General features: G+C 42.2%; 2 protein-coding genes across 6 annotated transcripts in view; one reads left to right on the top strand and one right to left on the bottom strand.

The window, feature by feature from the left end:
* CMSS1 (cms1 ribosomal small subunit homolog) overlaps positions 1 to 16,362 on the top strand; it is a 225,447-nt gene that overhangs the window by 146,053 nt on the left and 63,032 nt on the right. The gene's annotated exons all lie outside the window — the stretch shown is intronic.
* Positions 1 to 16,362, bottom strand: part of FILIP1L (filamin A interacting protein 1 like) — a 189,356-nt gene that overhangs the window by 143,381 nt on the left and 29,613 nt on the right. For all 4 annotated transcript variants that reach the window (XM_019283781.2, XM_039558205.1, XM_039558210.1 and 1 more), the window contains exon 2: positions 4,187 to 4,329. The gene's annotated coding sequence lies outside the window, so the exon portion shown is untranslated. The remainder of the gene's footprint in view (positions 1 to 4,186; positions 4,330 to 16,362) is intronic.

Genomic DNA, 16,362 nt, shown 5'->3' on the forward strand with positions numbered 1-16,362 from the left:
CAAACAGTTGTCCTTGCCAGTCTGTTGCACAAAATGGTGTTTTTCACCCTTCATCAGAGATGGAGACGTGTGTGTTGCAGCACTACAATAAATAGTAAGACAGTTTGTTTTCTTAACCTTTGTCTATCTGTATTTCAAAACTCACAATTTATCTAGTAACTTCATCAGGAGCCTGGGATGTTTCTAAGGCAGTGTAAGCAGAGATACCACATAGCTGAGTTGGTTGGGAGAGCGTGACTAATGGATATGAGAAGATCCACCATGACTGGGGTTTTAACTCCCAGATTTCCAATGGGAACTTTGTGAACTGAAAGCTGCCATCACCTTCCAGGCTGTGTCCTTGCCCTTGGTGTGCTGGGACCTCTCTGACTCAGGGCTCAGCACACACCCCACTATGTCCTCTTCCAAGCAGCTCCTGGTTTTCCTCCCTCAGCTGTATGCCTGCTTCAGCTCAGGTGCTTCTGTCCCACAGTGACAAACACAGCAAAGAGCTGCAGTGCAGGTCTGTAATTGGGGATATCTGTTAAATCTTTGCAAAGGAACAAACTGCAGATTTAAAGTACAGAAGTGAATTACAATGGGTGCTATGACAGAACACATTTTTACTTTTGCTTTCATTAGCCCCGAATGGATTTAGTAATGTTTCTTTTCTGTTTTTATTTTGATGGTTCTTTTTTTACCTTGTCTATGCAAGAATACTACATTCTATGAATATATAAATTCAGCCTACAAAGCTGAACATGCGCACATATCAGCGGTGGGAGAGTTGGGCTTTTTTGAGTTGGATGTGTGAATTGGGTTTAAAGTATCCAGTCTTCTGGTCTTGAAGACATTTGGGATGGGATTCTTTCTTCCTCTGTGCATATTCTGTTCAGCAGGTTGACAGTCTGATATTGATTAGGGCTTTTACATGGAACAGGAATAGAGCTAATAAGAAAATAATGAGTTTTGTATTTGTGTGCTGTGCTGCTCCCTACTGAATTGTCTGACTACCAAATACATTAAGGAGTTAACAACTGAGAGGTGTTCTCCTGGAGGGGCGCTGATGGAGCCTGGTAGTTTTACAGCTGAAGAGCAGGGGTTTAGAACCACCTGTGCCAGCATAAGAAATTTCTCTCTCTATTCTTATCATAAACTATGGTAAGAATTATCATAAATTATCATAAATTAGTTATGCTAAGGTGATACTCAGCAGAAGGCAACTAACAGTGAGCCCAGCTGGGTCTTTAGATGGTTAATGTCAGGGTAAAGAGGAGGAAAGGTGATCTTCCAGTTTGTGCTGCATGTTCCAGGGGCCCTTTCTGTGCAGCAAACAATCCCATGGTCATAGTTGACTGTCAGTAATTGACCATATTTGGATTCTCAAAACAAAATGTTTAGTTCAGCTAAACAATGTTTAGTTCAGCTTTGAATAGCAAACAGTTCCTTATGGAGCTTAATTGCTTTGTTTACATGCAGCTAGTTAACTTATCATGTGGCAGGAACAATAGGCTGAGTGCCTCGCTTAACCCTTGATCAGAATGAGATAAAACACGGAAGACAGTGAGGCTGTATTTCTTAAACAGACCACAGGTCAGATGCAGCCTCCTTGGCTGGTTGTCTCATAGAAAACCTGCTGCCTGGCATACCCTTTGTCTCTACAGCAGCCGTGTGACTTTGCTGTGTTCTCGCTGTCTGATCTTCAGCTAAAAGCAAGTGGTGTTTCCTGGGTCTCTCTATTTCACATGGAGCAGGCACCTTCCTGAGAGCAGTGTGACTCACTGACCATTCCTGGCACGGTGCATGCAGTGAACATCAGACCATCACACGAGGCTTTGACCTCAGGTTACCCCACAGCTTAACCTGGACCATGCCCAGTTTGCAACAGAGGCAGCTGGCTTTTCTTCTCCCTATAAGGAGGCAGGGCAGGTCCTTGGGGAAGCGTGAGCCTTGATTTCTCAACCAGCCACACCTGTATTGTGGGTTGAGGAACAAAATGGAGCTTACTTCAGTTAAGCCAGATCTCTGCCAGTCATGCCTGTTACTGACAGGAGACCTTTCACAAGGGTGCTTCAGCCATGCCAGAGCACTTTTCTTGTTGTCATGCAGTCCTCCAACCACAGGCAGTACCCCGTGATCCAGCATGACAGGAGTCTGTGACCCAACACGTGCTTTCCCTGCCCAGAAGCTGAGAAGTTCATTATCAGGTCTGCCAGACTAATAGAGACAAAAGAAATTTTTTGTTTGGGACTGCAGCTCTCACACCCTCAAGGAGTCCCTTTCGTCTTGGGGGAGCGTGGAGCTCACGCCAGCTCTCCCTGCATAACTGAGTTTTCCTGAGCTCTGAGCAGAGAGGACATTCCAGAGATTTTTATCTGTTTGCTTCTCCATTTCACTGGTGGCTTTTCCCCTCATAACATCTGAATTAAAGTCAGAAAGTTTGCTGAGAAAGACTCCTAGTTTGTTCCGCAGGTAGTTTATTTTGGCAGAAGGGAATTCTCCATCACACCTGCTTGTACCAAAGGAGAAAGGTAGATGTTCTCCATTAATTTGCCTAAAGTTAAGTAAGCTTCAGCCTTGTGACTAGCAGACACAGGGATACCAGCTGTGTGAGCCTTGCTGCCAACCCTGCAAACTGGAGAACAAGTTGCTAACATCTCTTATTTTGTAAATCTGTATGCAACTGGGAATGAGAGGCCTTTGAAAATATGCACAGAAAGTTTAAGTGCAGGAGAGGAACCTGCAAACCAAAAAGCTTCTTTATCTTACTTTTTCCATGAGTGATTTATTAACTGGCACAGTTGTGTGCTCAAATCTTATGTACAGTTTACAATTGTCACTTGCACTTGAAGGGGTGTAAATGGAGTCTGATATCCTTAATAGCAGTCTATCTCCACAGCTGTTCCTCTTCCCTCTGTAGGCAATCTCTCACTTCCAGAGGTGATGCAAGGCAGAAATATTTCCTATTTGTGTATGTTTGTGGTACAGGAGAACCAAATCATGCAAATAACTCAACAAGACCACAATGACAGAGGTATTCTAGAGAATACTACAAGTTATCATTACCTTCCCAAGCCTTTAGACTATGAAAATAAACTTTAAAAGTCTACTGAAGATTTAAGCATTAAGAGCCCTTTCCCTTACACCACTACCTAAATATAATAGGAGCTGCTTCTAGAGCTGGAGGCCTCCTCAGTAAGACTACCACTTGTTTTGAGCTTATACAAGCATTTACAGCTACCATATAAACTGAAAGGTTAGCATGTCTGCTCTTGCCTTGTCATTCTTCCGCTTGTGTAACACAGAGCCCAGTAGTAATCACAAAAAAAGAAAACCTTCAGAAATATGTGTTTGAGGAGGAAAACTCCACACAAGGATCAATTACATTCCTCACAAGAATTCAACATTTGAGTCAGGGGTTCCCAGAGACTGATCTGGAAAGCTGCTAAGTATGTGACCCTCAGGAAAATTTTCAAATTGTGGCTGTTCTACACTGTCCTGCTGATTTTTTTTTTTTTTTTTTTTTTTGGTCATGCAACCCCTATCCTGATGTCCCACCCATTAGGTTGCCCTCCATGAACAAAACTGTGGGAACTCCTGAATTCATCATCCAAGAAAACCTTTATTTTGGAGTACAGACTGAAAAAGATAATCTATTTTGTCAAGTGTTTCCCCACCTCTGTAAACATGCAGTCTTCTCGTCCGGATGATCTCATGCATATATTCATCAAAGTTCTTACTTTGCTTTGAGACGACATTTGCAGCAAAACAGTAATATATGCAATATAAAAAGGTTTTGAGTGAGATCCAGTACAAGCATCTCATGGTGAAATCATTCTTAGTATTATTTAACAGCTACCTGGTGTCTGATCCAGAGAAACTGGTCACAACTACACCTTCCTTTAGATACTTAAGTGAATGGCACATGTGAGCCTAGGATGTCATGTGAATGTAGGGCAAGGAGGACACGGATCATAATTTGTCTCTCACATTGTCAAGCACATTCCTCCTCCATTTTTTTTGACAGTGGATTGTTGATAGAGTGATAGCTGCTGAACAGGTACGAGCTTATCAGCACTCCTTACCAAGGAGACCTTGTGTGGAAACTCTCACCTCTCTCACTGGAAGTAGAGGGAAGGAAAACTGGAAGTCTCTGGCTTAAGGAAAACCATTTGGTACTATAGAAGTTAAGTGAAGATCAGCTAACCTGCTGGAGCATCACAGGCTGGAGACCTGAATGTTCTGGCAGATGCCGTCATTTTGGCAACGGAGCAGATGGCAGTCCTGCAAAGTCCTCATGGTCTTTATCACGTAGTAGGAAGTGGCATTGCTGCCCTGGATGCAAACATCCTAAAAAAGAGGTGATTAGTCGGTGACTCCGCAGAAATAGATGGTTGGGTGCAGTTGATACCACAAGTATTGGAGTGCAAGGTCACAATACGAGTAGAAGGAGTACCGGTGTTCCCAGTGACAGATGTAATACTTACCAACGATTGTCTTACAAAACAAAAAACCCCAACACCAAACCCAGCAGCCTTACAGAGTCATTGCTTTTCAGCTTTCAAAACTCTTCTGGAGAGTTTTTGTAAATGGGTGGTCTAAAACTTACCAGGCTGATTAAATATCTGCTCTGTCTCCTGTCACCTTGGAAACAGGGAATGCCTACGGTGAAAACGATCTGAAGGATTCAGGATGGAAATTCAGATGTTCATGTACAACAGACTTCTGTGCCTTTTTTATTGCTCAGATCAATGATACGAGAGTCCACAGCAAGGTCTGCATTTCCAGCTGTGTGCACAGTGTAACAAGTGAGGTGGCTTATGGCAGGCAACACTTCATGGTAAATGCTGCATTGGAACTAGGAGTGCCCATGTGTCTACTGCTGAAAGTAGGGAAAAACCTTACTTCCACACTCCATAATGCAGAGCATGCACCCAAGCAGTTTTAGCTCCTTATTTATTGTAGCCAGTTTATTGTGGGCCACGGTAACTATCTGTTATATGTCTGTTCTTGCTTGCATCCCTGGGAGATAATGAGATTGTGTAGAGGTTATATTGACAGCAGGATTTCTTTCCCAAATTCCTTTGCTTCTGTTCTGTTCTTCATGCAGCCCACTGAAATAATCTCTTCCTATACTGCAGAGTTCTTCCAAGAGGTTTTTCTTTTTTGTTGGGTACATCCATAGAAAACAAGGAATTCTACCTTGCAGTTTTGTTCCCTCAAAACATCAGTCTACATCCACCCATTGAAGTCATCTTACTTTTGTCCCTAATCTGTCTTAATATCTCCAGGCAACCGAGAAACTGGCCTTTCATCTATCTTGAACTCTTGAGAATTGCTCAACAGTTGCACAAAATTGTTTTTCCTCCTCCTGCTGTGAAGATCGTACCAAATTAGGAGTGTATAATGGGCCAGGCTTTTCCCATTTGCCAGGGACTGTGATCTCGTGGCCTAAAGATGGAGAGATGTTCCTTGCTGTGCTTGTGATGGAGGCCTGAGAGTCCTTTGCTCCTTTAGGCATTTTAGGGTTCTCAGTGTCTTACAGGGACTTTATTTCCCACCTTTTCTGACACTTAACTCTGTGTGGCCAGGTAAATATTATGGGATCTGCACAGCCAAAGAGTACAAAGAGACGAAGAAATGGAGCTAACATTAGGCATGATTTTCTTGCTCCTTTGTCAGAGGCCCTTATGGATTTAACAGTTTGTGGTAACTAAAATGTTGCCCTTCTAATCCTATTTTTTCACTGAATATTTCAAGAGAGATGCTAGGATTACCACCTTGGGTTTGGTTTGGGGATTATAGTCTCAATGCTTGCGATTACCATAAAGTAGGATCCTCAACTTCAGTTCAGTGCTTTATGTCCTCTTATACTGGAAATTAAGTTATGCTAATTTAAATGTCTGCCTCCGGTGTCTTTCTGAGATGCATAGCTTGGTTTCAAAGATAAATGCTTGCCATTTTGGGACAGACTGTGTGCTAGGTTTAAGTTCACTTAGCAAAGCTTTTTTCATTGGAGCAGCTCATGTAACTTGTTAGCATGCAAGAAGTTATTAAGCTTTCACTTCCTCCACTCCCATTTCCTGTTTGGATGTTAAAAGGAAGCCCTGACTGCTAATTTGTGATTAGCCAGCAACCCAGAGTGAACTTAATCCTGTGGGTTTGTGTAGTGCTTGCCTATGCAGACATGGCCTCACTCAAGAGTGGGTCTGCTGCAGCTCACGTTTCATGGGGAGAGGTGTAAACAATCGGCTCTTCTTTCCGTGGATGCATGGCCTGCCTTCTGAGAACAGAGGCAATGCCCGGCCTGCCAGAGCTTGGGAGGTGACACTAAAACGTTGGATGCTGCCGGAGAGAAGGGACACGTGAGGGTGTTTTTCCAGTCTTGCTTGCCCAGGAGGTGGCACTGTGCAATAGTGGGATTTTTACCTGCAGCGTTTGTCGTGTGACCCGACTGTGGTTGTTTGAGACATGACAGATGAGTGAAGTTCCTTAGTCGGTGAAAACAGGGTGACTTGTACTTCTTTTAGGATGCCTCAGCTCCCTCCTGTGGGAAATGCATCGTACTATCTGCTTTGCACTCCTGTGTTAGTGAACTGACCTTCGTACAGGTTGTGCAGTCAGGATCAGAACTGGGTTTGTGGGTGAAATTGTTCTGGCCATGGAATAAGTGGTGTTATCTTTGGAGCACCTTTAATTCCAAGTCTTTTGTGCAAGTCCTTTGTGTCCCCCTTGATATTTCCCAGACCTACTGACAAAGCAGCCAAAACAAAGAGGTATATACATGTAGTATGTGCTAGAAAATTAGAAAGCTTTGAGGATTCTCTGTGGGATCTCTATCCTGCATGCATTGTGCTATGCTCCTGTTAGAGTACTGGTTGCTCTAGTTCAGTGCTTGTATGTAAAACACGCAGAGCTTTTTTTAAGGGATCTGTGACCCCACCTGCAAGTGCCTGACCTGATTTGTGCTGCCAAATGCAGGCCAACACAGCTGACATAAATCTAGAAAATCTTCCAGGTCTTCCATTTTTATAAAGGTGATAAACTGAGACCATTTTCATTTCCCTCTCCAGTAACAGCCTGAGATTAGGAGCACATACAGATCTGTCGGTAATTCTGATCTTGGAATGGATATACTACTTTACAAAGTCTTAGGCAAGCTTATTAACTTTCTTATTTTAATTCTCAAAAAGGTGAAAAGGGGTAATGCTTTCTAAATACAGGAACATATTTGTAACACAGCCTAGCAAATATGTTCACAATATACCTTGGAGCTAGAAATGTTACATGAATGCTAAATACTTTTGTTATTATTAATCGAATTTTAAGTGGCCTATACATCTGTAACAAAGGCCGCTTAGCAAACACGTCCTTTGAAATAGCCTGACCCTTTCCACTTTTTCAGAGACATTAATAGTTTCCTGGCTCAGTGTTTTAGGAAATGTCGTCATAGTCTGGAGGAACCAATAAAAACATAACTCACCTATTTTGTCTGATCATTTTACGCCAGGATATTTGAAGCTGGAAGCTGTGGAGGGGTAGGAGGGGACTGCTTCATTTGTGTGGGTGGAAGATGTAGAGATTTTAATACTGCTTTAGTATAACTTTACGTAGTAGGACTCTACGACTGTGTGAAAAATAGTATTTTTTGAGTTCATAGACAGAGGCTCTAGATAGTTTTTGTAACTAACAATTTTTCCCCCTTCCTATGCCACTTATTGCTTCAGTGCCTGGTGAAAGGAATGATATCTTTGGGGAAGAGTATTCTGTTGGTTTTAGGCTTACATTGTCCTCTAATAAAGGAGTAATAGCTCTTAAGAAACAGCAGTGCCTTAAAACAATTGTTGGTAGCTGATTATGGCAATATTGGTGGGACAATAGCTTATTTGGTATGGTCAAAGCAGACCATTTCCTACAGGCAGAAAATGCAATTACTTAAATTAAGGAACTATTACTGTATGAAATCTCAATACAAAGCATCGTTCCATGACATTGTGAAAAGCAAACCATGAGTGTCTGCAGCAGGCATCCGGTGACACTTCGTTCTCCATTATAAATGCCAACATTTACAGTGGGCCAAGCCCCGCCATCCTTCCATGGTTTTGATTCTCTCTTTTTTGAGGCAAAGCTTCGAGCAAGTGTGTTAGTCCTGACTATGATCTCTTGGCTGGGGAGAGCAGACATGTATTGCAGTTTTTCCCCTACTATGGTGGTGTCTGCTGCAGCCTTCACACAGCCCCTCAGAAGTAACATCTCTGTTACTGTTAATTTATGCTTGGCTGCATGGAGCTGGGAAAGACAGTTCTGACCCCATTTATCCTCTGTCTCTTCCCAGAGCTGACCAATCCTCTGTCCTCCAGAGAGGACCAAAGTTTTTGCCCGTTTTTGGGAAGTCGTGCTCTGTGTTTTCTCTTCTGTGTTCCATCAGGGTTGGAGACCAGTGTAATGTTTGTCAGCAGTCTAGGGAAGCTGAAGGATAACACTTACTTCATCCTGCATAGCTATCTTTACAGAATGAGCTGCAGCACCAAGAGAGACAGCCACGACCACTGCAAGCTACACCATAATGTATTATGTGGACTCTTCTCCTCACCTGTCCCCCAAAATAGAAAAATCAAGCATGATTTTTTTTCAGCTTCTGCTATAGCCTCAAATGGAGGTATGTGCAGCTATCAGAGGTTCACTAAGAGTTCAAACCATGTTCAGGCTGCGGTTCAGGATCTGCAAACACCCACAAAAATGTGCTTCAGGATTTCAGAAAGATGCAAAAGGAGGACATGGGTACCAAGATACCCTGATTGGAGTCCAGTCCAAAGGAGAAATTGCTTCTGATCTACTGCATTTGTGTTTTATGATTCCAACAAGGTGTTATCTCAAGACTTATACAAGAAGCTAACAAATAAACCCCACAAATGAACCTTTTTGTTAACTCTTGCCAGACATCTGCCCTTTATGTTTTTGGAGGCTTTTCTCTCCACCTTTCCATTTAATGTGCTGAATGGTGGTTCTTTTTTTTTTCCCACCCAAGCTGAGTGTGCATCAGCCCTGTGGCAAAGAGACTGTGTCCTGTTACCTTCCACTCATGACAGCCACTAGAAGATGTTGCCTCAACAGAGGTGTCCCCTTTGTACCTGTCAGTATGGCTTATCGATTTTTGTGTCTATTTTACCAGGTCAGGCCTAGACTTGTTACTGTGAACTATGCCATGAGATAGCCCTTTAAAATTCCTTCTTAAACTGGAGCTGGATCTCTGTGTGGAGGTGTCCCTGGAGTGTCAGTATCCCCGAACACTTGGTGATACCAGGGTTGTTGCTTTGTCCCAGAACACAACATGCAATCAACAGCCAAACTGTTTGCTCAGTTTTTTTCCTTCCCCCTCTCAGGCTCAGTTTAGAGGCATAGAAAGGCACAAAGTTAATTTCTGGGCTTAGGGCAGCAACATGGGATACACATCATAAAGTCACCCCAAGACACTGAGGCAATTTCTTTCACAAGTAACACCCTTGGAGACCTGAAGAAATGTGCATTGAGTGGAATGTGTAGGTGAAGGGGTGAGTACAACATTATGCCTGTTGTTGCTTGTCCCCATGACAAATTCAGAACAAACGGCCCATGTCAGATGCTCCTACCAGCTACTCGGGGGCTTCAGAATAGACAAGTCTCTCTTTCTGATTGCTATCTTCCATGCTTGGGTTTCATCTCAGTCATCAGGGACTTCTCCTGATGGGAGAAGTGTAGCTTTTTCTCTCCTCCCCATTTCTTGGGTTTTGAGGGTCTAGGAAAGGCAGAGCTCTTCTCAGTTACATCCTTAGTTCAGTCATTTGCAAATGGGAACTTCTTAATTTTAGTTGGTGTGTGGTTAAACTGTAGTGAGCTGTATCCATTCCGAAATAAACACCTCTCTCATCCAGCAGAGGAAGTGTGACCTCAGGAGGAACCTGATTTAAAAACAAGACTATCATTTTAATCCTCAGCTTATGCCCCTTTCCCCTCAGGGCTTTGTGATGATAGCTGGAACTTCTTCATTGACTGTAGGATTTTTTTCAATAAACAGTGAAATTCTCCTGAACCAGAAACTATCCAATCCTACCCAAAGAGATTTAGTGAAAGTGAAACTGCAGAGAAGATGAAGGCAAATTATTTCTTATATTTTTCTCTTATTCCTGTGTCCTACCATACGACTTGGCCATAGCAGTCATGTGAAAATATGTAACCTGTTTTGTAAAGCTGAATACCCTGCGGTCTCTGTGTTTATAGCAGATACAAGGAAAAGGTTTTGTCTTCAGGCATGTCTGTGCAGGGCCTAGAACACTTTTGGCTCTACATAAGATACAATAATAATAAGGCCAAAACCTCTCTGCCAGCTAGTGAAATGAAAATGCTGTACTTCACAGTTATGTCATTGGAGAATTATATTTCATTAGAGCTGATATTAAAAACCCTGATGTCAGTTGTGAAATGTGGCTGACTTCAAATTTGCAAAACACATAGGAAATTTTTTCGTAATGTGTTGTCACTTTAGAAGTCTGGCAGTCCTTCAGGTTCACTCATAAAAGTTTAAGCTCTCAGAAGGGGAAAACCCCAAGGCTATTTCCCCTAAGCTTTATAAGCTTTGCTTTTACTAGGAAATGCCATTTTTATAAAGTATATGCAAGTAATGTTCTGGATGCTTCAAAAAGCAGCAGCTCTTAGGACTTTCAGGTTGAAGAACTGGATTAAGTAGTCATGAGAAGTAAGTTATTCTAGATGTTTAAATGGGGGCTCTTAGAAAGTCAGTGAACAGGGTAGAGAATAGCAGTCCAAACTGTTTCTGGTTATTAAATGCAAAAACACGCCTGTTGTTTTGTCGTTTTCCCTTCCCATTTGGTGGCTCACAGGCTTGTGTTACTGGGAAGGACTGTGTGCACAGCAGTTGTATTGAGTTGGTTCCAACAGGTCACTGAGCTGCAGAACAGTTTCCACATTCATTTTCACAAATTTATGAAGTACTTGTAAATCAGACTTTTGTCTTAGTCACAGTAAAGACATGAGGGGTATATGTCAGTATATGTATTAGCTCTTATTTTTGCTTGCTAGACAATATTTAAATGTCCAGTGCAGTATGTAAGATTGTTTCTGCTACAGTTACATTTCTTGTAGGAGATGGTAGATGATACTTGATTCTAGGCAGGATTTTCTGGTTTTGTTTTTTGCTCAGATGTGGAGAACTTGTAGACATACATACATTGTCATTTGCTAATAGAAAAATATATTATGGTTAAAAAAGCAAATCCAAACTGTTTGTGGCTTGCAAATATGAAAATTACTAGTTGTGTGTCCCTTTCTGCTTAGATACATCCAACTCTGCACTGTTCTCCTTATTGAATACTACGCTGGGCAGTAGCCATTGTCTGCTACATCCACTCAGAAGCTGTGTTGGTGCTGTACCACCAAATAAGACTGACAGTGGCACAGTTCACATTTGGGGGCTTTTTCCCTACACACTGATTATAATCTCCTTTCTCCGCATTGATTTTACACCAGATTTTTAGAAGTTTACTATTTTCAGGACTTCTCTCTTTCTTTTGAAATCTGCCAGCAGTGATAAGGGACAATATCTTATAGACAATTGTAAAACATCCTGTGCAAGATTTTCTTTAGGAAGGCATCTCCAATCAACCTGGTACAACCTTTCTTACAGGTCTATCCAATTATGTATAGCATTTCTTAAAAATTCGCTGCAGTTAATGGCATTAAAGTGGTGAATCTTAGTAATGTGAAAGCTGTTCAGTGGACAGACAGGGCTGAAATGCCAGTTAATCCCTGGCTGGGCAGAGGCAGCTGTTCCTTTTTGAATTTGTCAGCCTACTTGTGTGAGCAGGTCATTGTCTCTTTGGTGAGACAAAGGAGTGGGATGCCTTTGTGTAAGGGTTAGATCAGCCTGTGGGATCAGGGTCCGGTTAAGGGAGTTTGTTTTTATCAGCACATTTTGAAGCAAGTGGAAACTGGATGGCTTGGATTAGGAAAAGTCCCTGAAGTGTGCATATGTTCAGCTTGTTGGCTTCATGTACTTGGGGACTGTGAAATCAGTGACAAAACCACCTTTTTTTTTTCCTTTCTTATCTGTTTCTGGGGCTTTTTTTGTTGTTGTTTTGTTTTGTTTTGTTTTTTTTCTTGTTGATTTTTTAAAAATTTTGGTAAAAGTAGTAAAGGCATTGAAACACTTTCTGGAAACAGAGAACATTCCCAGCTTTTATGGATATGTGGTCAGCCAGCTCTTGCTCATTCCCTTATAAGCAATATTCTTAACGGGAAGAAGTTGCTACTATTTCAGGTCAGTGTGTGTGTTTTCTGTTACAGTTGCCATGGCACTGGTAAGACAGATATGTTCTGTAGTTGTTTGTCTTGTTATTAAGATGTGAATTTTATTTTCAGCACTGTATTTGCAGCATAATAGCATGTGCAGTAGTTTTCCATACCTCACCAAAGTTGCCCGTGTTGGAGTTACTGCACTCTATTTTTTCTTGTTTGTCATATAGTCTGTTTTACCTGCCCACCTTTGGTGCACTAGAGTCAGTAGCTCCCACATACAGCCTTTGAATTTTGGGTATTCTATAGCCTGGTGGGTACTTAAGGTTAGAGACATTATGTCATGGTTGCAATCTTACATAAACACAAACCAGAAAGCCTAATCTAGTAGTTTTTTATACAGCTCAATATACTTGGCTGAGCTACAGCTTATCTTCTAAGCAGGCGCCCAATACTGATTTAAAGACTTCAGGTGATGGAGAGTCTAACCAAGATTAACTGTAAGTTATAGCTACTAAATTTTACTGAGCTGTGTCAGTGTTTAAAAATGTAGCTTTACTTAAAGTGCAGCAAAACAACAGCAGCAGCAGCCACAGCCAAAATCTACCATCTCTCCTTTGTTTTCCTTGTGTTTGCTAGTGAGATTTTTTTAGTGTGACTTCCAATCACACTGATTGGAATCAAATGTTGCGGTACTCCAGCTTTTACTTTTTGCTATTACAGAAATAATTCTAGGTGAGTCCGTAGGGTATTCAAAGTAAGTGTCACGATTTGAAGTGTGTTGGCATAACTAGAAATGAGTCAAGCCCAGGACACACTGACACTGGCGTTGAGCCCCAGTTTTTCCCTGCTACGGGTTCTTGTTGCTTTGATGACACCTGTCGTTGGTTCCCTGAGAATCAGCTTTACTGACTGACATGAGTCTGTTTGTCATACAGGAAACTGGAGTGAGGTGTCTGCAAGTGTCACAAGGCTGTCTTACTGTTACCCCTACACGTGGCATTTGGGTGGAATATAGTATTGAAGAAAGCCAGAATTTTTGTGTTGCTGTGTTGTGGTTAGCCAGATCAAGTAAAGCAAACCTGTTTTGTCTTTGCATCTCTTTGGCCTTGCCTGTTTGGTTTGTTTTATTTGTTTGCTTGTGGGGGTTTTCTTTAGGTTTTTTTTGTTTGTTTTTTAAAATATCTGAAAATATGGATCAGCTTTGGAGCAAATAGTGAAAGGGAAGAAGCTACCAAAACAAACTTGACTGATGCTGAGTCATGAGAGAGGAGTAGACCTGTTCATCAAGTTTATTAGCAGTGCATGCAAGACAAATGTAGAAGCATTTTCTGCTGTTGCAGAATGCTGGGTTTGAGAATAACAGAAATTCAACCTTTTCAGTTACACCAGTGACACAGCCAGAGGCTGGTTCACAGGTGGCACCACTTGTATATCTTTTTCACAGGGAGTCTATAATTTAATCAGGGAGAGGGCTACACAAAACACCCACCTGTCTGCTTAGTTAAATTTGCTCCTTGTTGGACATTGTTTAGGGGGTTCTGAATTAAAAATAGTTAAAAATGCTATTGCTGCTTTCCACTGTTTTTTTACCTTGCTGAACTGAAGTCATCCCTTAGTAGATACAAGGGCAAAGAAATGCTTTGCCAACTAAAGCTGTTTACTGAAGAGGGAGCTCATGTTTTCTGTCACACCTGTTTGCATCAGTATGCCCTCATGGGTTGTTTTCTTTTAAGGTTCCATGAGATGAACAGAAGAGACTGGTTTTCCTATATATGTATACATGAGTTAAGTTTCTAAACTTGAGACATTGGTTTTCTGAACATCAATATGATCAGCTGTCATTCAAGTTAGTAGAAACTTGACTAAGAATTGACCCAAACTCAAGTTACAGGGACAGCAGGTGGGTTGGTATCCTCTTTTTGGGTGAGTCATTTCTCGTCACAGAGGTAATCTGAAGAGTATTGCCATTGTTTTGTCCCTAATTCATATGCAGTTCATAAGCCAGTTTTTGTACCCGGTAAGAACATGTGGTGTTGAACCATTTTAAGTTTGCCAGGATTTGGAGTTTATTACTGCTGTAAAAGGCTTTCATAACAGCCCTCTTTCAGTTGGTTTTCTGTATTTATTTTATGCTTATTATTTTGAAATTAGTACGCATCACTGCCATTTCCTGACAAATTATGAAACAGGCTTTCAATTAATCAATATTCTATTTCTGTTGAGAGGGATCCTTCTTAATTGTTTTCATTTTCTTTTCTTGGCATATACATCTTCATTCCACGGTACATATTTATATTAAGTGGTATAAAAACCAAGAACTTGACTTCTTCAAGGCATATGTTACAAACAGGCTGTAACAACAGAGTGTAAATCAATGCAATTATCTGCTGGCAGTTTAGAGGTTAAGTAAGTTTCCAGTTTAAGAAACAAGGTGGGAAGGTTGTCTGAAGACACTTGGGGCTGTGTCCTTCCAGGAGCCACAGGTCAGCAGAGCACTCACTGTCCCATGGGATGACCAGGTGCCCCCTGTACCTGGGGCTTACACAGTTCAGTGCTGCTGCTGCTTTTTGCTATGTACGACTCAGTGTCCCTCTATTCCCAAAAGTTGCCTTCCAAACTGTACCTCAAACTAAACATCTTGCTTGATCCTAATGCTATAGAAGGCATTTAGGACTGTGATGTAACTTTTTGACAGAATCTGTAGTCAATGGTGGAAGCCAAAAGAGCATCAGAATGAAAAATGTTTTGGCTCCTTAACTTAAATGCTAATGTTAACTCAGCTGAGCTCCCAGCTTCCCATTTGGCAAAAGACAGATTACATAAGCAGCAGTAATTTTCCCCAAGCTTGGAAAGAATTGGTCGAAATGCTTAGCAACTCCCCACAAGTGCACCGGGCTGCTGCCTGCAGTGCTCGGTCAGAAAGCAAAAATACCTTCTGGCAGGAATGTGGTCAGCCAGGCCAGCTCTGCCTGCGTGGGCCAGGGAGGCCTGTCTGCTGTGCTGGCCACCATTCCTCCTCTTCTCCCAAGGGGATGTGCTGGACTAGCTGAAAGCATCCCATGTGCCAAAGCCAGCTTGGGAGCTCTGCGTTGGGCCAGCCTGAAGGCACCCATGGTTAGGGTGAATGTTGAATGGGGTTTATGGAGTTCTTTGCCTGATAGTAAACTAACAGTTTTAAAAAATCACAGACAAATGCTCAATGCATCTCCTTCTAAAAAGAGAGGGACTGACTTTGGAAAATTCACCTTTGCATTTGTTTGTAATTTATTTGCCTACTCTCCGTGAGGATTGTTTAGTCTGATCTCAGTGCCTCTGTTTGTGCTTCTAATACAGATGCCTTTCCTTCTTCCTCTAAATTATACCAAATGCTCAGTAGGAAGAGCAGATATTCACCAATTACAGAAAAATAAATTAATTGAAAAGAAATCTGGGGGTGGGGCAGGGCATTTTAGTTGCAAGGTCAGTCTTGCACGGGACAATCTGCTACATTTTGTGAGCACAGACAAAGGCATTCAGGGGATCCCAACTGGTACCCTGTGCTGGGCTCCTCCCAGGCCATCACTGGGGCCATCAGCCCACCAGAGTCCCACCTCCACAGGCCCAGAGGAGCACAGGAGCACAACGACAGGCAGAAAACTTAACTAAAGACACAAAGGAAGGGACGCCACGTCTTGAGTCCTTTCCAGGATTGTCTGAGGAGAGCCTCAGCCCCGGGGTCCAGATCTGAAACCCATCAAGATGAGTCAGTGCAAGAACACTTTTTGCACGTATCTGGAAATCTGTGTGACAGTCTGTGCCAGCAGCTGGAGTGGGCTCGTTTGTCTGGGTGCCAGCAGCTGGGAGGACTGGGATCCAGAAGTGGTTACTGGGCAGACTCTGTGAGCCCAGCAGCTGAAGGAATCTGTATTGCCCATGTGTGTGTGTATAAATATACACATACATGCATAATAAGGACACATCTATACATATCAAACAGACATATTGTGACTAGCAGACCCCTTCTGTTCAGGCGAGGAGGGGCTGTGTGTTCCTTACTGAGAACGCATTTTCAGCCTTGCTGCTGGTTGCACCTGGGAGCGTAGGGCTGTGCAG

The sequence above is a fragment of the Corvus cornix genome, chromosome 1 (genome assembly GCF_000738735.6).
Source record: "Corvus cornix cornix isolate S_Up_H32 chromosome 1, ASM73873v5, whole genome shotgun sequence".
Taxonomy (NCBI): domain Eukaryota; kingdom Metazoa; phylum Chordata; class Aves; order Passeriformes; family Corvidae; genus Corvus; species Corvus cornix.